At 41.4% G+C, this 25718-nt stretch overlaps 1 protein-coding gene across 1 annotated transcript in view; it reads right to left on the bottom strand.

Annotated features, from left to right (window-relative positions):
- f (espin protein forked) overlaps nucleotides 1-17383 on the bottom strand; it is a 161542-nt gene extending 144159 nt beyond the window's left edge. The window contains exon 1 of the mRNA XM_072295824.1: nucleotides 16461-17383. The gene's annotated coding sequence lies outside the window, so the exon portion shown is untranslated. The remainder of the gene's footprint in view (nucleotides 1-16460) is intronic.
- Between the last annotated feature and the right edge of the window lie 8335 nt (nucleotides 17384-25718).

The raw sequence follows: 25718 nt of genomic DNA, 5'->3' as shown, positions 1-25718 counted from the left end.
CACACTGGCTCGCCTCCGCGCGCAAACTGGAGGTTTTACTGAAAAAAAAATCTCGGTGTATTTACCAAGAAAAGGGTAAAATTACTGAGTATTCAGGGTTCTATTTGATCCCTATTTTTCAGGGTAAAATTACCATTTATGGAATTGGTAATTTTACCGAGAGATCTCGGTAAAATTATTGAACTTTCTCGGTAATTTTACTGGACCTTGGTAAGAACGCCGATATTTTTTATCGACTGTGGTAGAATTACCGGGATAAAATGACACAGTTACCGGGAATTGATTACCAATAAAAGTGGTATTCTTACCTGAAAAAAAAAACTAGTAAAAATACCGGTTTTTAGGTAAGCTTACCAGTCTGTCTTGGTAAAATTACCAATAATTGGTCAAAAAAGTGAGATGGTAAAGGTACCAACGGACCTTGGTAAAAACGCCGAGAATTTTTTTTCAGTGCAGGGTAACAGATAGTGTAGTGTGACAAAAGTAAAATTTCGTGAAGAAAACCTGAAAGTTGAATATGAAGTTCCACTAAAGGGAGAAAAAGCTAAAAAAAAATCTGACAAATCAAAAGCCGACAGTCAAGTTGACTATCAAGGTGAAGCTTGAAAGCTATGTTTAGCCTATTATCAAACGTCGTTTCCCCCGCTTGGCCACGTTATCAGAGTCTGCCAAAAATATCGTTTCAGACCTGTGCCATTTTTGGCATTTTCAAAACTAGGATTCTTTGCCATTTACATAGGGCTTAAAAAATCCAAAGAAATTCTTAGAGACTCAATTCACACCGTATTTTTAGAAAATGAATTAAAAAAATGGGTGCCATGATCGTCGGCCGATGATCTTTGAAAGTATAATAACCGGTGCGGTGTGTCCGAGACACATCGCAGGTTAGATCTTGTAGACTTCGTAGTTCTGTAAATATACAATAATTCTTTAAAAAACCTGTATTCTGTGTGTAGTTCTGTAATAAGTCTGTAAGCAGTCCTGTAATTACGTTAACGTTAACAGACCCAAAGATACGCCTATGAAGAACATCATTGCTCGGTGTAATGTATGAAGTATGGATGGCTGAGGTCTGTGGCTGATACAAAGGATTCCAAAAGAGTTTCGTGCGTGCCCCTTTCGATTTTAAAAGATCGTAATTACGCGAGTCACAAGTAGTCAGGTTTTATTTTAAAATAAGCCTTCCCCATAACATTCAGACGGGATTGAAGACTAATTTTTGCAAATCTCCTAAAAGCCGCCAGTGAACTGTTTGACACTTCCCGTGGTTAGTTGGCAAAAAACGCGAAAAAGTTCGAACAAAGAAACATGCGAAAAAATTCTCCAGACGGAGAAAGTGAGAGGCCGGCCACTGCGCTGCTGGTTCGGTCCAGTGACTTGTCAGATCTCAGAAATTTTTGGGCTTCGAACTGAACTTGTTCACATTGTTCCTCATCTCTCCCTTTTTTTAATGTAGTTTTGCAACATCTTGGACTCTGCATGCGCTTAACAACGAGCGCTTAATAAGCTGACTTTTGCAGTGGAGTGTATATGCTAATGGAGGGACCTTCCCCGGGGGTCGACATTTTTCATTTTCATCTTAAATCAGATCTTTCAGGTGGCAAATTGTAATGGAAGGAGTGAAGTGTTCAAAAACATTGAATTTTCAAACAACTTCGGTTGTTATCGTCAAAGGAAGAAATAATGACTTCCGGTAAGAAAAATTCCGTCAGTTAATTCATCACTCATCAAGTATATGTAAAAGTTTGAATGTCTAAGTTTTTGTGATAGTGCGGTGGTTATTCCTATGAAGAACGTCACTGGGAAAAAAACATTGATAACAATCCAATCCAGACACACGAAAAAACACTCTTAAATTTTGAACGTCCTCCAGAGCGATTTATACCATTGAATTGCGCTTTTTAAACGCTGAATCTGGATTGAATTTCAAATCGAATTTTTGAAAATCCTCTCGCAGGAATGTCGTTTCAGCCAATTTATAAGGGTGGGGGAGCAAAAGTTGTTTGGAGGGGACAAAATTTGCAAAGTTTGTATGAATCCTCCAAAAATTCTCTGAAAGTGATTAGAATCTATCATGACTACCCATGTAAAGTTCAACTATATATTATAAAAGGTGATGATAATCCCCTACCCTTATGAAACCACTCGATAGCTTAAGTACGAAACCACATATTGCCATTCCAGTGTTTCAAAATCTCTGTTCCTACCTATTTTTCTTATCGGAGAGAAACAAGTCAACTATATCATATCGTCATATCGATAACTACAAAACCACTTATCTCCATTGCGAGTGTCTGAAAATCTCTGCTCCTATAATTCCTTTATTTTTTCCACAAAGTCAACTACATGGCTTGAAATATAAACGAAATATTCTGATGATGAAGACGACAAATGCAGGGAGTTCTCAATAAAATAAGTTGAATAGTTTCACAATTAAAAAATAAAGTATGACGGGAAGTTTGCAACGTTGCAATCGGAGATACGTGATCTCGCATTTTCGCCATCGCTATGTCTCTTCTAGTTGTAAACCTCTAAACAGTTTGATAGAATTTTTTGTAAAATTTGGACCCTATTTAAGACCTATTAATTGCCCAAAATGCAGTAATTTGAATGAAAATGGATTGAAACGGCAACATGGACTGTTAGAATGCCTTGGACCTTTCATTCTTAGCCTGGGTCTGCGTCTAGCGGAGATCAGCGCGATACTTAAACATTGTGGCCACGATGAAAAGGAAAGTGTGCGCCGGAGCCTCAGCCAACCGAAGAATCCTTGATTACTTTATTTCCCTGCCTTCGAAGGTACCAAGTTTATTTTGTCAGGTAATTAACGGCAATTAGACAAACAGATGAGAGAAAACACTCAATTTTCGGCACTCCTCTCCCTCGTCGAGAAATCTGTGATCCATACCTGCGCATGCGCGAGAAGGGCTCTCCTTTCTTCCTATCTCCCCTTTCTTTTGACTTTCATAAAGAGACGGAAGAATTCGTTACTCATCATCAAAATATTTGATAGAGTTAGGAAAAATGGGCTTTAAGGCGGGGCAAATCTGAGATAATGTTACTACACTCAAAGGTGTTAAGGGAGCGTTCATAAATTACGTGACGCACTTTTTCGGCATTCAAACAATTAAGACAATTTTTGGTCAAGAGACGAAAGAATTTGTTATTCATCATCAAAATATTGGATAGAGCTGGGGAAAATGGGCTTTAAGGCGGGAGAAAAATTGAGATAACTTAATTACAGCTCAAAAGGGTCAAGGGAGCGTTGATAAATTACGTAACGCACTTTTCCGGCATTTTGAACCCCCCCTGCTCCCTCTTATAAAGCTTCTTAACGCAACCCTAGGCCCCCCTTAATAATTCCGCTCAGACGCTACCGAGCCCATTCTCTCAAGACTTTACTTTTGCTCTTACGGTCCTCATCTGTAACTTGACAGAATGTTTGAGTTTATTGATAATCATTTTCCTTTTATGGTTTGCTTTCAATTTCATCGATTAGGCGACAAACCTCCCGGGGATCACGAATAGTTATCTATTCGAGACTCTAATATCAACCTCCTCTATAAACTTTGACAACACACAGACAATTCATGTACCTGTAGCAGCTATCGTCCACTTGAGAAGCGCCTTCAATTCTGCCGCGTAGACAAAAAATATACAGCAGAGCACGAATAGTTATCTCTCGAAGGACGCACATTTTGTCGTTCCCAAACGCAAGAATATTACAATATTTCACTGTTGCCAAATTTTACCCTTGCAAATTACATTGTCACAAAGAAAATCTTAGGCATTTCTAACTAAAAATTAAACTAATTTTTTTCGGATATCATGTAGCAACCAGAAAAATTTTGAACAAAAACCGCACAGGTACAGTTTTATAAGAAATGTACTGTTTGCGTCAATTTTGCAACCTTGGAATGGACTTACGTTCCTTCGACCGGGAAACGACGTAACAACGGTGGAGAGAAACCTTTGTCGAGGGTATTCATTTCTTTTAATGTATAGAGTTTTAAGTGGACGTATTTCTGTCAAACGGAACTAAACGCCAATTTGAGTTCTTTTTGAGGAAATTAGAATGCCGGATAGCGCATTCTGTCAAACGGAACTAAGCGCCATGGAAAAGCATCGCGAGTATAGGACGGAATGAGCCCGACGCCCGATTCCGCCGCCAATCTAAGCCCCCCTCTCCCTTCCTCCCCTGATGGCGCTTAGTTCCGTTTGACAGAAATACGCCCAAATGATAACAGCGTGCTCATGCAGTCAGAGTATTTTCCAACATTTTCGTCACGGAAGCCTCAAAATGCGTCCAAATACAGTTAATATTTCAACAAATTTCCGGATCTATTAAATGCGGCAATTCGAAAGTATTTTGTACAACAAGTACAAAAAGCGTAATTTTTCCGCAGAAATTCATGGAAAATCTGCATCACGAAAGCCTGAAAATAAGTCCAAATAGATTTAAAATTTCACAAATTTACCACTGGACCCGCTCACGGTAGGGGTGTCAGCCCTCCCCCTTCCCCTAGCAAAATGACCCAGGTGCACCTAAAGGACCATCAGCAAATACCTGCAGCTTGAGGATCACTTAAAACCTTGGAGCCGAATTTTGCTGGCTCTTTCACACAGAGTGCAACATCCATCGATGAGTCCAAACCGCACCACCGGCCAATCAGAAGTGCTAAGCCGGATTTAAGTGCAGTCGAGGCCCGTACTAAGTATATTAAAGGACGGTGGAACACAGAAAAAAATAGATGGTACTGACAACAAAACCTTCTGTTCACAGGGCTCCTGCAGTTTCTTTGTTACACTTACAGAATTTTAGCAGAACTTAACGGAGTACTCTGTTCCCTTGACTGAAGTTCTGTCCTCATACCAGAAAAATTCTGTAAGTGTAACAAAGAAACTGAAGGAGCCATGTGAAAAGAAGGTTTTGTCGTCAGCACCATCTATTTTCTTCTGTGAAGAACCGACAAAGTTCGGCCCCTGCGGGGGAGTGTTGAGATACGGTTTGGCTGCGCGTCGTGGATGCTGGATGGTGAGGGGTGAGTGGTGGGCAGACGGCCGTGACGGGACGCGTGCTGGAAGACGGTGCAGGAAAGTGGCGTCGCGACGCTGCGTCTCGGGCGGCCGGCGGACTGCGGAGGTGGGTTACAACTTTACACGGTTAATGGAGAGTTCGTGGCCACCGCCGCAGCACGCCACACAGTCGCCGCACCGCACCGCGCCGGCCGCCGAGGATAGCGTCAAGCCATGCTACTTATACCCGTGCACCAAGCTCCACTTTTGCCACATCGCTCGTGGGTTTCTAGCATCGAGAACATTGCAGCATAGAGTAGCAATATGGGGAGAGTATAGACATGTCGGTAATTTAGAGGTTGGGTCATGAAGCTTTTACGGCCCAAGATGGCAGCCAACCTATGAACTCCAATTGGACGTATCTCTGTCAAACGGAACTAAGCGCCATAGAGGGAGGAAGGTAGAGGGGAGCTTGGATTGGAACCGGGCGTCGAGCTCATTCCGTCCTATACTCGCAATGCTTTTCCATGGCGCTTAGTTCCGTATGACAGAACGCGCTATCCGGCATTCTAAATTCCTTGAAAGGAACTCAAACTGGCGCTTAGTTCTGTTTGACAGAAATACGTCCAATTATCCGGAATGATTTATTATTAAAACCCTTACGGCCCTTCGTTTGTAAATCACGTATTTGACTAAGTTTTTGTATAAATGTACAAATTTTTGTGGATGGATGCTCATTTATGAACATTTTTGGCCATACTGGTTTGATATTCGAATCTGAAGATTCATGGCAGCGGCATTTTTTTAGCGTTTTCGTGTGGTACTCTATTAGGCCGATCGGGGTAGAGGTACTAAGAGTCGTATTCATAGTCGCTCATTACACGACTACTTTCTTTAGGAGGCCCCAGGCGGCAGGCCGTAGGCCCCATATGGTTTACATAATGATTAAAAGACAATTGAAGAAGGTCCTAAGGAATAAGAAGAAAAGAAAGAAAAGCTATCTTATCTAGTGCCATATTTTTCACGTGAAAAGCATTAGTCGTGGGATCAAAGTAAGCAATCAATCTGGCAACATCAGAGTTCTGATTGGCTCTGCGAATACCAACCAAAGATCTGTAAGCCATCAAACTACTGCATGCCGTAGTTCTTGGTTGCTTATTGATCTCCGGCTTGTGCGTGAAAACCTATTGCGCGGAGTGACATCGTTGATTTGATAGCTTCAGTTTGCTCGTGTGACTCACGATCGGGCTGATCTCTACACTTTGCCCTGCAGTTAGTTCAGTTTCCAAGCTGACCTAAACGCACAGCCAACAAGAATACATTTTGACCACCTCCTGGACCATATAGGGTCGCCTCTTAAACATCTCATTCCCTGAGGAGACCTATCGAAATTATCGGAAAATAGGGCGTCTTTGGGAGGGATGCTCTACGGTAATACCATTTGTAAGCGTTTGGGGTCTGATTCTCCCATCGGTCTGGAGTAGATTCCGCAACAATAAATTAAAGTTACTAACTTTACACCTCGAAAGTAAGTCCGCACATACATATCTGAGAAGCGACGTTAAGAAGCCATTCCGCCTCTCATCTAGAGAAGCACAAAGCCTAAACCGCATAATGCACTATTTACCTATACATATGGTGGGATATAATTTCCCGCTCTGAAACCTCAACTTGTGTGTTACAGACAGAAAGTCAAACATCGAAGAAAATGCCTGCAAAAAAACAGGCAAAGGAATGTGCCAATGTATTACCATCATTACCATGGAGAATACCGCAAGTTCAAATCCGATTATGCTTGCCATGGGTCTGTTTCCGGTTGTAGGTTGTGTTATAGTTTTTATTACGTGCTGGTTAAAGAGTTGCATTTGAAACTGTTGCTCACGTGCTTCTCTGAAAAAAAAAAAAAACGCGAAGTTTCTAATGCAACGGACCCAAGTAGCATTTTTCAGCGGAAAAATGCAATACTTTTAAATTAAATTGTTATTTTTTCACGATTTTTTAGGCGATAACATAGCTATTATCATCAACATCTGAGCAATTATTCTCGATCTTGTCGCTGTTTTATCTCTTTAAAATCGCGTTCGATAAAATCGAAATTTTATCTCAATTTATCACGATTTTTTGATCAATAATATTGCGATAAATAGCCGACGATAAAATCGCCATTCTATTGGAAATTATGTGATGAAATCACAATTATTTATAGGATCATATTGCCAAAAATCGTCGCCGATAAAATCGCGATACATTCTCCGATCAAATCTCAAGTTATCGCAATCACAATTGCAGGCTCGAGGTGCACAACTGCACACTAGTCGAAAATGGCGTGGACCTTTGTGGGTCCGGCACCGAGATATTACGAATTTTTAACGCATTAAGCACGCACTGTAGTGAATGCGCAATGCATGAAGTATTTCTACAGTCTTGTAAGCGCTAAATATATGTGTTTCACACCGGCCGACTTGCCGACTATCGAACGAACTGTTTTTGGCGCAATGCGTGAAGTATTCCCGCACTCTTGTAGGCGCTAATGTGATTTGGCCCAGACCAGCGACCGCAATGTGTTACGCGCATTGCGTGAAGTATTCCTGCATTCTTTTAGGCGCTAAAATGTTTTTTGCACCGACCAGCAGTTCAGGAGCCACAATGTGTACGGCGCAATGTGTGAAGTATTCTGCATTCGTCTTTATACCTTCTTCGTCCACACTGGAAAAAAACACATTGGATCTAGAGTCCAGACTCTTAAGAACATCGACAAGAAAAAATACTCTTGATTCAATCAGATTTAAGCTTAAATCAAGAACCAAGCCTCTTAATTTGAGCGGATTTCAGGAATCAGCAGGAATCGAAAATAGATCGATTTCACGTTTCACGAAAATCGTTTTCACATTCACTGTGACATTAACTTCTCGCCTTGCGCGACAGGCCACTCTACGGAGACTTGAATGCGTGGTTAAGAAAAATAACTATTTTTTAAGATGTTTGATTCTTCCCATGGCAGCAAGTGATCTCTCACACTTAACTGGAAAAAAACACATTGTATCTAGAGTCCAGACTCTTAAAAACATCGGCAAGAAAAAGTACCTACTCTTGATTCAATCAGAATCTAGCTTAAATCAAGAACCAAGCATCTTAATTTGAGCGGATTTCCTTTTGATTTAAGCTTAAATCTGATTGAATCAAGATTCCTTTTTCTTGTCAATGTTTTCAAGAGTCTGGACTCTAGATCCAATGTGTTTTTTTTCCAGTGCATTTCAACCACCCACTTCCACCAATAGGATCGCTCCATATCCTTTTAGTCTTCTTTGTGTATAACTTCGTCTATCATTCAACATTTCAACATCAATTTCAACAAACAGCCCGCTGGGCCACCAAAGGAAAGAAGCTATTTAAGGAACGACCATGAATATGCAGCCCTCAGAATAGTGCCCTGAAAAACCGGTATTTGCTGTAGATGCGGCAACGTGGGGATCGTCGAGATGAGCTTTGGAGCGGGAGCAGAGACTGGTCGTCGGCTCAACAACTTTCTTCTGACACAATTTCTCCAGTCACGGCGCGGCGCACGGCGACTTCATCTCGCCGCCGCGCCGCAGCATGCCACTGACCACCCTGCCCAACGGGCGAATAAGCACCGGCACCCCTCCTCTCTACCCAGTGCCGGTGTTGAAAGTTGGCAACACTGTTTTCCCTCCATTTAAATGTAAGGAAAAAATCGATTGTTCGTGAGGCAGCTTGCCTCACATAGAATTGATATTTGTACATGCATTTAAATGGAGGAGCAACAGTGTTACCAACTTGCAAAATCGCCACTACCTTCCCCAAGAAGTATGGGGATCACGATAAGTTGCGATTTGATTAGAAAGTGTAAGGCGATTTTGCCGAGGTCAATTTATTGCAATATTATCGGATAAAAAATTGCGATAACTTGTGATTTCATCGCGAAAATTTGCAATAGGTAAAATTTCGATTTCATCGAACGCGATTTTATAGAAATAAAATTGCGACAAGATTGAGAATAATAGTTCAAATTTTGATGATCGTTACGATTTTATCGCCAAAATGTCATGAAAAAAAATCGCAACTTAATCTCAAAACATCGCGATTTTTCCGTCAGTAAAAATGCTATTGGGGTTTATCCTGCCAGAGAGCAAAAAACAATAAAAACTGCGAAAATTTCAAGGAATTCAGATGTCCAAGGACTTGCGGCTGTACTTTCGTCTTCGCGTTTAAGTTAAAAGCCCAAAAAGCTCGATATGAATCGACAGATACAATAGGTTTTTTTTTTTTTTTTTTTTTTTTATTAGCACAAAATAATAGAACAATTGTACTGGGATACACTTAGACCTATAAAGTCTTTAAAGCGCTTAATTTAATTTAGCTATTAATGTATTATAGCTAGACTTAATTTTTAACTTAATTGTACTACCTATAGAAAACTGGAGAATACATTAAAACATGATTATTTCAAAATAAAAATGTCTTTTCATTTTATCTGAATTACGACGGGCCAACCCGTCCAAAATCGAGTGTCTCCTGACAAGTCCTAAGAGCTATAGGAGGCGTTCATGGTTTAATTTATAGAGTGAATTTTGAAAAACCCTGGATTCCAAGCTCATGGGTTTTCCTGCGTTTTAGTCTCCTTACGCCATCATCCTTGATCAGCAGTGCTAACGCTTCTGGGTTCGGATGGTTGTGTAATCGATTTTCGTAGGAGATATACATTTTAGTAATGTAATCCTCTACAGAGTCAATGTTGAGATCCGCTCTGATATCTGCATTTCTCTCGTACCAATGGGCTTTGACTATACTTCTAAGGATCTTCATCTGAACAATTTCAATCTGTTTTAGGTTTGATTTGGCTGCGCAACCCCACAATTGGCAGCCATAACTCCAAATGGGTCTCAACATTGACTTGTAGAGTAGTAGTTTTAGCTCGAGGTCTAATTTAGACCTTCTGCCCAGCAGCCAAAACATATTAAGAAATTTTAATTTGATTTGGGCTACTTTTTTTCTGATGTGTTCTTTCCACCTGAGCTTGGAATCCAGGTGAAGGCCTAGGTATCTTGAAACTTTATCTTTAGGAATTTCGTTGTTTCCTAAATGAAGAGGTCGATGTTGGAATTTCCTGTTCGTAAAGACTATTTCTACAGATTTTGAAGCATTAAGTTTGATTTTATCTTTTGCTGTCCATTTGTCTATTTTGTTTAAATGGATCTGAACATTTTGACGCGCCTCTCTATAGCTCTTGGACGAATCCATCACGAGCGTATCGTCGGCATAGATTCCCATCTTCCCCTCTCTCCTCGGCTGTGGGATGTCCGATGTAAAGAGAGAGTAGAGTAGAGGAGAGAGACAGGAACCTTGTGGAACTCCCGCCCCTATTGGTCTTAAGCTGGAAATTTCGTTTTCATATCTAACTCTAAAGCTTCTGCCTTCTAAAAATGAAGATAGGAGTTCCACGTGATTGCAAGGAAGTAGTTTGAACAATTTTTCAACGAGCCGCTCGTGCCAGACTCTGTCAAACGCCTGAGCAACATCCAGAAATACCGCCACACAGAATTCACCTTTTTCTAAGGAGTTCTCTATGTATTTTGTGACTCTGTGTAGTTGTTCAATTGTAGAGTGTTTGGCCCGAAAGCCAAACTGAGCGTCTATTAATAGATTTTTTTTACCTACGATTTCGTTAAGTCTTTTAATGTAAAGTTTTTCGAACAATTTACCAATGACAGGGAGTAAAGATATGGGTCTGTATGAGCTAGTATCTGCAGGGGCTTTGCCTGGTTTCAATAAAACAAAGATCTCGGCGATTTTCCACTGTTGTGGAATATATCTGTTCCTTATTACTGCATTGAAAATGCCAACAAGCTTCATAATGGCTTTGTTGGGAAGGTTTTTTAATATTAAGCCAGAAATTTTATCGTACCAGAAATAAAATTGCGACAAGATTGAGAATAATAGTTCAAATTTTGATGATCGTTACGATTTTATCGCCAAAATGTCATGAAAAAAAATCGCAACTTAATCTCAAAACATCGCGATTTTTCCGTCAGTAAAAATGCTATTGGGGTTTATCCTGCCAGAGAGCAAAAAACAATAAAAACTGCGAAAATTTCAAGGAATTCAGATGTCCAAGGACTTGCGGCTGTACTTTCGTCTTCGCGTTTAAGTTAAAAGCCCAAAAAGCTCGATATGAATCGACAGATACAATAGGTTGATGATTAAAATTGATGGACAATTATAAGTGGAAGCGGGTATGATGGGTATGATCGCAGGTTGCGATGAACAAAGGAGATAAGTAACATATTAACCAACGGCAATCCAGGAGGGATCCTAGAACTTGTCCATCACTCCCCTCTTATTTTTAACGACCACAGGTTTCAACCAATGGGATAGCTCCATTTTCCCTCGTCTTCTTTGTCTATCGCTTTGTCTATCAATTTCGATAACTAGTCCGCCGCCTGCCGACTTGCGAGAATTGCCACCAGCCAGCGAGACGCAGGCAAAATATTCGGCGGAATATGCAAATTTGAGCATTTTATTAGCTGAGAGCGAGATCTGCAGACTTTTACTTTCGTAATTTCATCATTCCACTCATCCACGCGGTGAAAAATGCGCCTCGCTCACCAAGACACTCCCATATTTGTAGTCAAGGAGGAAAAGTAAAAAGTTTGAACATCAGCTATGCGAGGATTGAGGTGGCATTTAAATTACTCAGAGAAAAGTTCATTTACGTAAAAATATAAACTTAATGCGGAGACTTGATGACAGAAATAAAATATCATATGGTTGTTACGTCCTTCCTAAAGTACCTAGTTCAATTGTTCCCCATGAAACGATCTCTAAAGCCTCGTATACTTCTGTATTCACTCCCTCCTTTCTTTCCGGCTACTTTCTTAACCTTTCGTTAAAGTCTCTAACCCAATCCTTGGGGGTTCTGGCACTCAGTTCAGTAGCGATTCTTGAAAGTTGGCAACACTGTTTTTTCTCAGTTTAAATGTGTATAAAACAATCGATTCTTAGTGAGGCATCATTCTTCAACAAGAATCGATATTTTTAACGGATTTAAATGTAGGAACAACAGTGTTGCCAACTTGCAAAACCGCCACTGAATTAGTTGTGGGATGTTGATGGGGATAACGGCGGTGGTAAAGAGATGCCGGAAAGAAAGCGCCATGTAGCTTACGGATGACTGCTGAAAGCGACTCGGGCTCAATTGAATCGGTCATTCTCAAAAAGACTTAAGCACCAAAATTAAAATACGAGAAAAACACACAAAAATCCGTGTAAATCAACTTGTCCTAAACCTCATAGTTCCAAAATATTAAAGAAATTAATTGATTAATCACTTTATTACTTAATTTAAAATTTAAAACGGGTCGGTTAATGCAGCTCATACTGCTTTTCTTGCATTTACATTTCTGGCGCTTAAGTCTTTTCGAAAATGACCGATTCAATTACATTTGCACAGGAGCGGATTGGAGACAGTGAGGTTCGAGTGAGGTAATCGGCGTTGGATCGAAGGATCATTGCCGCAAAAAAAGAAAGACTTGAACTTTTTCTGCAGCGTGCAGGCGTAATGGCCGTCAGGATGATTTCACCGCATTGGCTGAGTGGCAGGTTTCAGCCGTTGCAAGTTAATTGTAAATGCACGCACGATGACAAGTTACAGGGCGAGAAAGCGCCGCGGCATTTTACGTAAATATTACAGTAATGTTATCTATTTGCCACCAGGTTGCCTGATCTTTCGGAAAAAGTCGAAAATTGGCAAAATTCTCGTGGATATTGAAGTATGGTTACTTTAGGGATCGATTCCTAAGGCCAAAGTAAGACTCTTCTTTTCTATAATATCTTTTATTTCGCGCCGGGTGAGGGAGGGATAAGGCCCCTCATTAAAAAAATAAATAAAATGAAATTATGTTTCTTGTTACTCTCTACTAACAAATCTTACATCTAGTACACTAGAGTAATATCACCCGTTCTGTTCAATTTTGACTCGATATCGAATTTGACTTCAACTATCGAATAAAAAATTGAAATTTATGCCGATTAAATCGCTATGCACCGCAATTTTTGTTCGATAAAATTGCGATCAATTTCCGTCCATAAAATCGAGATTAAATCGCCATATATCGCGATAAATTGCCGGGCGATAAAATCGCGATATTTTCGAAATAAAAATCGGGATGAATGGCGATTCAAACTCAATTTTATCGACGAAAATTGATCGAGATTTTATCGAACCAAAAATTGCGATGTGTAGCGATTTAATTTCCATATATCGCAATTTTTAATGCGATAATATCTGGATATGTTGCCACAGATATAATCGCGATAACAAACCGATGAAATCGCTATTTATCGCGATCACTACTACTTGGGACTTGGGATCATGTCGAATGACGCAGTCACTAGGTCTGTCTATTACCAGAGAAAAAGTGACATTTTCAGTTTGTTTATCATAGTTCTTTCCTTCCTTTGACAGATGCGTCAATACTCATTTGATCATTTAGTCATTTTAAACGCACAAAGTGGCAAAAGCGCGGTCAACGCGAAGTGGAAGAAAGTTGCGACGGGCATGTTTTATTAGACTTGGAATCGGAACGTGCGCTAAAGCTTCGGTAACTTGAATGAAAGTACGTTTCTGATCATCATAAATACTGAGCTACATACACCACAAATTCTAGACAAATCGTTGCGGCGTGTCTCGTTTTACATACCTCCTTCTTGAAACATTTCGGAAAAAGGGGGACATTGAACACCAGCGGCGGGCTAATTATTGAAATTGATCGACTAAGCGATAGACGGAGAAGACATAGGGAACATGGAGCGATCCCATTGGTTGGAACGGGTAGTTTTCATAGACTAAGGGAGGAAATGATGGACTAACTATAGGGTCTTTCGCGGTTTGCCGCTATTTAGTCTATTACTTACCTCCTTTGTCCATTGTAACCATCCGCTTCCACCAATAGGATTGCTTCATGTTCAGTTCGTCTTTTTTTATTAATCACTCTGTCTATCGATAGTAATCATCATCCCGCAGTTACATAAAAAATGACGAGCGAGAAACTGACTTGCTAACTGTCAGTTTATGAGTTGTAGATATACGCTTCTGTTCTACGGAAAAACGTAGTATGAACTTTCTGAAGTTGCCATATTTCTTGTGATAAATTACGAATTTTCAAGGAAATCTAGGAATATTCGTTCCCGAAATTTTCGGAGAATTTTATTCGCGATCTGATTTAAATTAACTGACAATTTCAAGAGAAAATATTCATAACTTTCCTCAAAAATAAACATTTTATCGTAAGGAATTTGGCAACTCTCGAATGTTCATACGGCGGTTTTCCTCAGTATACGGCAGCATGGTTCTTCAGTGCAGACACTTGAATCATAAATACAACATTTAATGTCAAAATCACCAGTCGATGGACCATGGGATTTTACTAAGACCTGACTAAAATTTAGAAAAATACCACTCAAATGGAATTTTTTTGGGATTTCAAAGAAAAGTATAAATTTTCCCCCGACGTAAATATTTTTGGGGAGCTTCGGTGACGTACAGGAGTTATCATAGTGCGTTTTTTCTTAACTCGGATTGGCGAGTCTCGAACCTGGGACTCTGACCACAGAGCGGAATTGAAGTGTGACTTACATACGACCGCATTTCAATAAAAAAAAAAAACTATGTCCGTTTAACTTGAGCCCTGAGGATCATGAGAATATATGCGTGACAGGGTCCATTTCATAGTGGAGATAGCTCCTTTTGATTCAAATGGGTCCATATGAGTTACGTCACGGCCCAATTCCGCGCAAAGAAAGCGTGCGCGTGCGCTGCCACTCATCAGCCTCCCGAGCTTCATTATCGTCCTCATCACCATCATGAGCCGAGCTATTTTCCTCCCACTTACCCCCCCCCCCCCCCATCCCTTCTTCCCTTTCGCATGATTTCCTCCCGTAATTTTCCCCCAGGTTTCACTATTACGGCCGGCAGAGGGAGTCCAGTCGCGTAGCAGCTCTCGCTTGCGATAAAAATCCAGAGAACACCCCCCCCCCCCCAGAAAAGGTTAGAAAGGTTAAAAGAGAGAGATTAAAAAATTTCCATGGAGGAATCGACACGGTCAGGATTTTCACATAGTGATTCCGAAGATAGAAAATTCCTGAATATCACAAAAATTACATTTTTTGGGACCCAGCAGGCTGATTATTGAAATCGATAGACAATGCTATAGACAAAGAAAATAATATGGGTATGGAGGGATCCAATTGGTGGATGCGAGTGGCTGCAATGGACAAAGTAGGTAGTTAATAGACTTAGTAATGGCAACCCACGAGAGGCCCTATAGTTGGTCCTGTTTTCTCTTGTAGTCTATGAGAACCACCCACTCCAACAAATAGGATCGCGCTCCGTGCTCTCTATGTCTTGTTTGTCTATCAATTTGTCTATCAATTTCAATAATCACACCGTAGACCCCCCCCCCTCCCGCCGCGTACCTTTCCCTTGCTGTAGAGAAAGACCTAGAGGGTCTCTTTCGGGAAATGTAAAAAGTGCCTCATACAAATCGAATATTAAGCGCAGTTTTTGCTCAAAACTCGTAAAATATTTAAGAAATGACGGAGCTCACCTCTTCTTGTCTTATGATCAGACATAACTAGGAGCGTATCACCCGAACATTCCGACCTCACATAGATTTTTTTCAACGTGCGGCAATAGAAGACACTTTTACTTTCGACGATTTTACGGTTTCTTACAAACAGCAATACCTGCTTTACCTTCTCGTAGGTTGTTGGACTTCAGGGTAAGCTTAAGGCTGACCCTTGACCAAACAATGGTTAATTTGCTGAAATTAGGCAGTAAGGAGGTAATTCAGGTAGCCCCGTAAGTAACCATGCTGGTTACACGATAGCGTTAAACAAGAAGAAGCAGACTTTTTAGGACTTTATATGAGGAAGGAGCTCCTTGATATTTGTTGTTAGTTCCCACTTGTCTGACTTTTGGGTATTATCGATCATGAAGGTGGTAGGTGAGGGGGTGTGACAGAGATGCTCTCAAGAGTACTACAAAATGTGATAAGCATCGAAAACCAAAATTCAATATGGTTGACACCAAATCAGTTTTGCGCTGAATTGAATAATTTGATTTTTCACCTTTGAGGCGTCTCTTGGCCTTCTTTTGCTTTTTTATCGCCAACATCAAAGAGGCCCATAGCATAATCGGACTTCATTTTGCAAGGAACTACAATTTCTAGCTCAGCTCAAAAACAACGTGTGCACATTACTTTCCCTTTGTACATACGTGTTTTTTTAATGAGCCAATGATTGTAGTTCCTAATTGCAAAATGAAGATCAACCGCTTGATGGCATCACCTCGTAGCAAAATAAATGATTAATAAAGGCTTAGCATGCAGGGTATTTAAAATGGTCGCATAGTTTTGAATGATTCTCACCTCAAGAAAAGTTTGATGTCACTTCCGTAATGCGCATCCTTTCGAAACTGCACACACTGCGAATCACTTACGGTTTTAAACGAGCACTAGAAATCGGGAACGAAGGTCAGAAAATCCGTGCAAAACACGCGTTTATTGCTTATAATAACTATATGAACCGGGGATTGCACAAAGACTGTTAGTACTACTTCAAATGGACCAAATCAGTACCAAATTTAACCACGACTGATTGAAACCAAATTATCCAGCACTTGACACTGGGATAAGAACAGAATCAAGAGTCGATTGGAGATAGATACACTTAGAAACTGTGAAAATATGAGGCAAGAAAAGCTTTGAAAAAATTCGCACACACACACAGACGATAAAAAAAGGACCAATCGGAACGGCAGCGAAAACAAAACACGTGTAGGTAAATTACTTACAACAATTAGGTTAATTGAATTACAAAAGGAGCACAAACAGTGTTATCAGTACTTCGAGCACCTAAAAGTACAGAAATTAGCTACGATTAACGGAAACTAGATTAGGAAAACTTTATTGCCCAATAGGGAACATCCAACCAGACGAAAAAGCGTTTTAAATGAACGACGAAAGACACTTCTATTGAATCGGAGCACGTAAAATGTAACGCGTGCTTCAAACAGAGCAAAGCAGCTATGACTGATTGGAAACGCTCACAAAAACATCAAACCAAGAGGAATTCGTCTTACATCAACAACCGGTAACACTTTTACCCGAAGGGTAACTCATTCGATGACAACCACTTGTTGTCTAAGTTCGAAAAACTCCGGAAAATCAAACCGAAACGCGGAAAACTCCGGAAAATGTCCCGGCGGAAACCGGTCAAGGGGACCGGAAACGATCGAGCGCCGAAAACGTGCGCGCGCGTAGGAAGCAGAGACGAGAGCGAAGCGACGCTGGCGGGAACTTGGAGACGAATCTGTGAGGAGCGACGACGGTGGATCGCGCCGGGGCGCGCGGAGGCCCCCCTTCTCGGACGCCGACGCCGCGCCGCGCGCCGGTGAGTGGGAAGTGGGTCAGTCTAGACCCCGGCGCCTTTCTCCCGCGGATCAACCTTAACCGTAACCTTAACGCGACGCCGCGACGACGTTACGCCGCGTCAATTGTCATAACCGTCGCCGCTGCGGTTATACAACTTTCGATCGCCGCGAACGAGAGGAATCACTCACCGTCCGATTGACATCTGCAAACGAGTGATTTTTAATGGAGATGTTGCATGTGTGAGGGATTTGCGATTTGACCATTGATTCTTATGTAAAAGTTCGCGAGAGACACGATGGTGCCGCTGGTTCTCTCTGAAATCAACTCCCAAGCTCAAAAAAAGCTCTCAAGTTGAGGCCAAAATGGAGGATCCCACGCTATCCCGAGAGTCCACCTCTACATCAAGACAATCCCTCCATGCAAAGATAGGGAGGAAATACATTGACAGGGCTGCCACTTTATTTGGGGACTCTAAAACTGAAAGCACGGCAACCCTGTTAATGTATTTGCTCCCTATCTTTGCATGGAGAGTTCGTCTTGATATATAGGTGGACTCTCAGGGTAGGGTGGGATAATCTCTCCATCTTGGCCTCAACTTGAGAGCTTTTTTTGAGCTTGGGAGATGATTTCAGAGAAAACCAGTGGCACCATCGTGTTTCTCGCCAACTTTTACATAAGAATCAATGGTCAAATTGCAAATCCCACACACGTGCAACATCTCCATTTGAACGGGTTATTTGAAGAAGGACGTAACCGCCAGAAGTCAACTTTCGATGAAACATGGAGAAACTTGATTGTTTTGACAATTTTTGGCTTTACAACGCTTACGGAATGACTTACACTATTACGGAGTGGAATCAACTCTTTTCGCAGAGTGTCATACGCTTTCGCATGGTGCTAATTTTACTTCGCACTTATATTACTCGGGCTTTTTGGGCGCTATACATAGACTCCGCGCGGCACCGAATTTCACTCCTCGATTTTTCACAGTGAGGAGAGACGTAGCCGCCAGGGGTCAACTTTCGAGAAAACATCATGGAAGATATTGATTTCTTCGATAATCTTGAAAAATGCCGTTGAATTTAGATCGAAATTTGCACGTTCTCATTAGAAGTCTCGATTCAAAATTTTTCAAAAATTTGACGGTATATCTTGATATGCTCTCAGATCCTCCTTTGTGCGATACCTACCTGACTAAGATTCTCACTAAAAATTCCTAGCTCCAACAGAACTGTGCACAAGGGAGGGAGTGAGGTGGTTATCCACCCACACGGAAAAAACAAGACTAGTGTTGAGCACTACTGGCCGTTTAGTGGGGAGTAGTTGAGGGCTGGCGTCTAAGCGCTGTACAGCTCAACACCGGAAGGCAGTTCAGGTGGGCACTGAACATGAGTAGTGCTAATCAGATGCTGCGAGACGTAGTTGCGCTTAACAGGTGTAAATTCACCCATGAGACGTCGGAGTCACGATAGCCTGGTGGTAACGCGCTGGTCTTCCACCGGCGCAACCCGAGTTCGATCCCAGGCGGAGGCGTTTCATATTTTACGCTCGCTCCAAAGTCACTTTAGGGCTTGACACTACTTCTTCCTTAGTGACCCAGCCTCGAGCTGTTTAGTGCCCAGCACTCCTCTGACTTGCTGGCTCCATTTGATCTAACCCTCGTTAGTGCCCAGCACTAACATGTAGGTCCCAACCCTAAGCTCGTTTTTTCCGTGCACGTTGTTGTTACGCCGTCAATTTTTAAGGTAGGCCAGAATCCACGCTCTTGTGTAGCAATAGTTTTTTATTTACATAAACTCACTTATTTAGCACTACCAACCATTTTTACCGGCCTAAATCATTGGGAATCGTAAAAATTTCTACTGGAACTGGTCCGGGCGGAGGCTATGGTTGGAAATTTTAAGGGGATAAATTGAGACAAAAATTCCTCGTGACCAGAATTTTTTTTCCTTTTTTTCGCAAAACCATGGCAATTCTGAAGGATTTTTGGGGGTCGCAATGAGAAGTGCAACATTGCATGCATATGTCAAAATAGGAAAATTAATAGAATTTTTATGAGCTGCCGAATCTGTTTCGACCCGGTTGGTAAAAATAGGGTCGAGCAAATACAATGACGAAGCCAAAATCCCCTTTAATACTTTCAATGAGAATGAATCGATATGTATCGCTTTCCCGTGACGTCGCACCGAAGGCGTCAATTAAATTAACGAGATGATTCGAACGCACGCGCAAACGCACCCTCTCGGAACGCGGGCCGCGCTTTACGAGCGGCGATAGGTGCGGCATTGTTGTCAAATGGGCATGAAAAATCCAATTTTATCGATAATACTCATGCTGAAACCGCGGATTTACCACCAAAACTGGCAACGCCGGGAGCGGTCAGCGTCAATTAACGAGGATGCAGCAGCGGCCGTCTCTCATCTGCCAATTTGCACTGCCGCGCGAGATTCTGCGCGCCGCCTCGCGCGACGGCCAATGGCATCTTGAGCAAGGGTTTCAGATTGTGGAATAAAAAGTGGATATTTTACATCGGTTTAAATGGGACCAAATGCTGAATTTAAGCACTACCTGGCAACCACGGTGAACGGCGGGCTCGCGCGCTGCTCGCCGCCCATTGGGCCGAAATTTTGGCCTCCCGGTATCGGGCGGAACCGGGAAATTTTTGAGGGGCGGGGTAGAAAAACGGTGTCAAATGAGGTCTCTAGGGGACGCTGAAGAACATCCCCTCGAGAATTCGTGGGCTTCCCTTAGCTCCGAAGGGAGGCACGGGGCATTTTCATAGCCTTAAATGAGGGTTCAGAAGATTTTTCTAGCTTCAAAGAGGAATCCGCGGGCTTCTATGGGAAGCTTTTGAAAAATTGAGTTGACTCAGAAGCAATTTTGAGCTATTTTAACCAACAAATTGATCGAATTAAAATTTCAAATATGAACAATATGTCGCATACCTATATTTGGCTAATTTTCTTACATTTCTTGAGAAGGTTCAAATAGACATCGGAGCAGGGGCGGCTTTTGTTCCCTTATGGCTCTTAGTGCTACTCAAGAAATACAAGAAACTATGTGCAAATGAATTAAATATAAAAGAACCACGAAAAAAAAATTCCCAAATGCTTGCCTATAGCTCCTTTTGAGTTTATATATTTTTACTGTAGTTCTCTCTAGCAAATTATACAATTGGAGACTAGTCAATAATCTCAGCACGAGAATATCCCAATTAAAACTTAAGTTGAACGTATGAAGTAAAAATACAACGGGGTAATTTATCAACTATAGGATTTTTTCAACTTTTACTCCTTCAGTCGACCACTGTGCGACGTACCATGAGCCCATTGCTAGAGTTAGGGAGAGCATAACCGCAGCGTGCATCATCACAGTTGAATACCTTAAAAACAAATAATTAATATTAATTGTAAATCGAGCCAGATTTCACACAACTTTCTCCCGCGATAGAGCACAATATGCAGCATATATTACCCATACGCTCGATCACTGCCGTGCTCTCCACTACTTGTCCCAGTGCTCGTCTGCCGCCCGTTGAGTCACGGATCTGCCAATCAAAATCGAGAGGCAATCGATTTTTTTCTCGCCTTGATTCGTCAAAGATAGGACGTTCATGTCGTATGAACTCTAATTTTTTCGTCTTTCGGTGATTCAAGAGATAGCACCTTTAACTAGTCGAGTTTAGAGAGAAACCAAACATGCAATTTGGCCTGGAGCGGCACGGTGCAGAGAGGAATGATGACGAGGACTTGAGATGAAAAGGAGAAGCCCTCGGCGCGGCGGTCGGCTTGTAACACATATTAGCGCCTGCAAGACTCTATGAATACTTCACGCATTGCGTCAAACACAGTGCGCTCAGCAGCGGTCGACGTGAAACGCATAGTGCCTACAAGCCTGCATGAATACTTCATGCATTGCGTCAAACACAGTGCGGGGTCAGCAGCGGTCGGCGTGAAACGTATAGCGCCTACAAGACTGTAGGAATACTTCACGCATTGCACCGAACACGGTGCTGTCTGTGCGGCCCGGTGGCGCAAGTTAAAATTATTAAACCACGTTTATGTTTGTTCTTTTATAATTTTTTCGTTCATGTCTTATAAATGGAAAGGCCTTGTCAACATAGAAATAAGTTTACGGATCTTAAATTTCGTGCAAAGCTCCGTGAAATTTTGCTAGTGTTGACACGGCTTTCACAAAAAATGTGCCAAACACGAGTTAACGCGTTTTATGCACCCCTTCCTCTCCGGCACGTTCACTGGTTTTTATTGATGTTTCAAAACGAATGAGAAGGGGGCGGCAAAATACAGGTGGCCCATGCGCAGCAAGTAGGTAAATCCGGTCCTGAGTAGGTATCGACGGTGAAACTACCAAACCACGTATCTCGTTTGCGGTGTTTAAAAATCTCCGCTCACATTTTATTTTTTTGAAGTAGACCAAATCAATATCATTCCTTGAAATTTTCACAGAATTTTCTCCGCACGAAGAGGAAAAATCACGGAAATTTTCAAGACTGGACGTTAAGTAGCTTTTCATTTAAAAAATAAAGTATGACAGGAAGTCTGCGACGTCGCAAACCGAGATACGTGGTTTGGTAGTTTCACCGTCGGTATGGAAGTTTCCAATACAAATGGTCGGAAAACAATGAAAAATTCATGCTTCCATGCAACCACTTAAAAATCTGGAGCTCAGATGAACCAGTGAAAACTGGTTTTTCTGAGGATATGTTCGCGCATATTGACATACAGTTTTAAAAGTTCCATCCTAGATAGTTAAAAACGCGCAATACTGGAGTCGATGAAAGTGGTCAGACAACAATCAATATTCCTTGTTTTCACGGAAAAAAATTAATTGCTGATTTAGCATTTAAATTGTTAAAAAAAAGCCCGTCAAGTTTAAACTGCTGATTTTACAATACAAAAATGCGGTGGCAAGTCATTTTTCCTAAAACATTTTTTCCTACTGCAATTTTTCCTAATACTTCTTTCCTACTCGTTTTTTGTCCCATCACAGTTATTAGTCCTACGAGTGAGATGTCCTACTGGCTTTTTTCCTAGGCGCATTTGTCCTAAATTCAATTTTAAAACTAGGGGATCGAGGAAGTAAAAAGACAACATAGGTACCTTACAAGTTAAAGTTGTGGCCGCATGTCCATAAGCAGTGGAGCTTCATCCTCCTCCTTATATTGAGGGTATAGAAGGCTCAGCTTGTGATGTCTCCTGTTCACGCGCTTATATTCGGCTCGCTGAGAAAACTTTACTCTTTCTGAAAAATTTCCCTCTACTCTACTCATGTTTACGTGTCAATTATTATTGGATTATTAGGACAAACACCCTTAGGAAAAAAGCCAGTGGGACATCTCACTCGAAGGACTTACTGTAATGGGACAAAAAACGAGTAGGAAAAAAGTATTAGGAAAACCTGATGTAGGAAAAAAAATTAGGAAAAATGACGTAGCACCCAAAAATGCTAACACAACAATTGAATTTGTTTGTTTAACAGTGGGCGTGGTTAAGTTAGCATTTCTCCAAATGTAAAATCAGCATTTGAAACTTGTTGGACATGTTTTTAACAATATAAATGCTAAATCAAAATTTTATTTTTCTCCGTTCATACCAGTTTTCTCCACTGAAAATGAGGCTCGGAATCTTCTCTATTCATTTTCACAAGTTCTATCCGAGAAAGTTTAAAACGCGGTATAAATAATGGAGAAGATGTGAGTGGTCGAGTAACTACGAAAATCTGTGCTCCCATGCCAGTTTTCTTGGGTGAGAATTTGGAGCTCAAAATTTCCACTAGTTTTTCCAAGGATATTTCGGGCCTACGGAATTGTTTCAAAATTCTCTCCAAGAAACCTAAAATGGCGGTACATGATAGAATTGATGTGAGTTGTCGAAAATCTACGAAAATTTCATGCTGCCATACATGCTGCATGTCACTCGGACTTTTAATCTTTCAGCCATCAAAGCTCTTCAAAGCCGAGATCACCAGAGGTGCATGGTTGAATGGAGAGGTGAGTCGGTTAGGGATCTAGGATCCCTAGGAGACTGTCATCAGGAGATCTAGGAGATTGTCAAGGAGCGTCACATAATAAAGCGACAAATATGTTTTTTTTGTATGCTGGTATGTCGTGGTGATATACCTATGAACATGGGCGTCGAAAACTACAGAGTGCATGACATTTTTAGGAAACCGCGTTTCTGGTATGGACATTTGCAAAAGGTGCTAGATGATAGGTTGCCTAAGAAGTTTCTGGATTGGATCCTTCCTGGCAGAAAACGTAGAGGATGCCCTGTCAAATTGTGGATTGATGGAATAAGGCAGGAAATGAGGAGATGTGATTTGCTAGAAAAGCTCTGGCATGATCGCTATCAGTGGCGGTTGGGTGTCGCAGAGCGCACGGAAGCGCTCTAAGAGTGGCATGTTAGTAGCAGTGAGCTAAAATCGAAGACGAATGGGCTTCATGTGAAGCGGAGGAGCAAGTAGGATTCAAGGCCGCTAGACCAACTGTCGACCATTTATTCTGTATTGCACACAATCAACTGTCGACCATTTATTCTGTATTGCACACAATTGATCGAGAAAAAAATGACCGTAGGACAGTAGCTCCATTTAGTTTTCGTTGATCTCCAGAAAGCGTATGGTAGCGTACCATTAGTGAAACTCTGGAAAGCCCTGGGAAAATCTGATTTTAGTAAAGGGCTCGTGAATATGCGATTAAGCAGTATTGCTGTTTTACTGACAACCAGGTGGTCACCGTCTAGGATGTGGATGACGCTGAATACATATGCGACTCGAAAATTAGTGCTAAAATATGCCTACTCTGGAGTTCAAATAGGTGCCCGCTTGAATTTCGCATTAAACGATGCGAACAGCATGCCAACATTCACATACGTCAGTAATATGGTCTGTGGGACAAGTGGATTGCTAGGATTCTCCTTCATTTTCATGGGATACCATATCACATGCCTACGCATTAGTCCGGACTCCGGAGAGATAGGCGCTTGGTATTCACATTTAACGATGCGAGCGTAATGCCTAGCCTAGCCTACATTGAGAGAACGTCTCGTCTGTAAATTGAGTTACGAGAAAGAAGAGCTAATAAGATTTTCCTTCACAATCGCATGATACCAATTCACATGCCTACGTTGGAGTCCGAACAGTTTCGCACTTGATTTATGCGTTCATCGATGACCATACCTAATGCATGTAATTATAAACGTTGATAATTTAAAACAGGCGGAAAGCTAAGATCTTCTATCATAATCGCGTGATACCAGATCATGTACCTACTCTGTAGTTTTATCCGAGGAAATTTGGCAACTCTCGAATGTTCATACGGCGTTCTTCCTTAGCACAGCAGTGTAGCCTGCGTTGAAAAAAAATTAGCTTAAATTTGCCGCCCAATTTTTTTTTTTTTTTTTTTTTTTTTTTTTTTTTATCTTAATTAAATATTCCAAGAGTGCACGTGGTGAGTAGCACCTAGAACTTTGGTCGCTATTTGAATTTATTTTGAAAGTATTTATTTTGAATCCTAAATCTACTATTCAAGATTGAGTGCACGTGGTGAGTAGCACCGGTTGTCTGGGAGATTTATGGTCAAATAAATAATCATAAGTTCGAAAACATAAATGTCTCTTTCACCGTTCCTTTCAAAGTATTTTAAAAGTCAATCCGATCAACTCATTCGTCTTCAACCATCCTAATTTTGATTTCGCATTTAGTTTATTTTTTTTTTTTTTTTTGGTTTTGAAAATTTTAAGTTTGTAATTGTGTTTAAGAAATAGTTTTCTTTTCTCGTCAATAAAATTGACTCTAGTATGTTCAAATTTGCTCTCATTATTCCTTCCTGCCAATCCTGTCCTCACCTCAGGAAAATCACCTCATTATATTTTTGATCACGCACTTCGAGTGTGTTGGCGCCCGAACCCAGGCGTCCCGACGAGCATCTGGCACCCACAATTTGTGGCTTGATCTGCTGAAGCTCGATCCTTTCCGGAAGGCTTGCTTTCTGACGATCAGGATCGTACGAGCTTTCACTTTTCCTCGTATCGGGGGTGGGGGGGGGAGGGGGGCAGAGAGAAGGAACAAGAGAGAGGAAAAAGTCGCTTTTGGGGCGTTCGAATTGACTTGATCTTTCCCGTGTGCCCGTGCCGCCAAAAAATTGCTATCTTTAAAAATACGCACTTTTTCGAGGGACATTTCGCAGCATTTGAATGGTCATACGGTATTTTCGTTAGCACGGTTTTGCGTGGG

Source organism: Bemisia tabaci, chromosome 2, assembly GCF_918797505.1.
Source record: "Bemisia tabaci chromosome 2, PGI_BMITA_v3".
Lineage (NCBI taxonomy): Eukaryota > Metazoa > Arthropoda > Insecta > Hemiptera > Aleyrodidae > Bemisia > Bemisia tabaci.
This window is presented reverse-complemented; position numbering and strand designations above follow the sequence as displayed.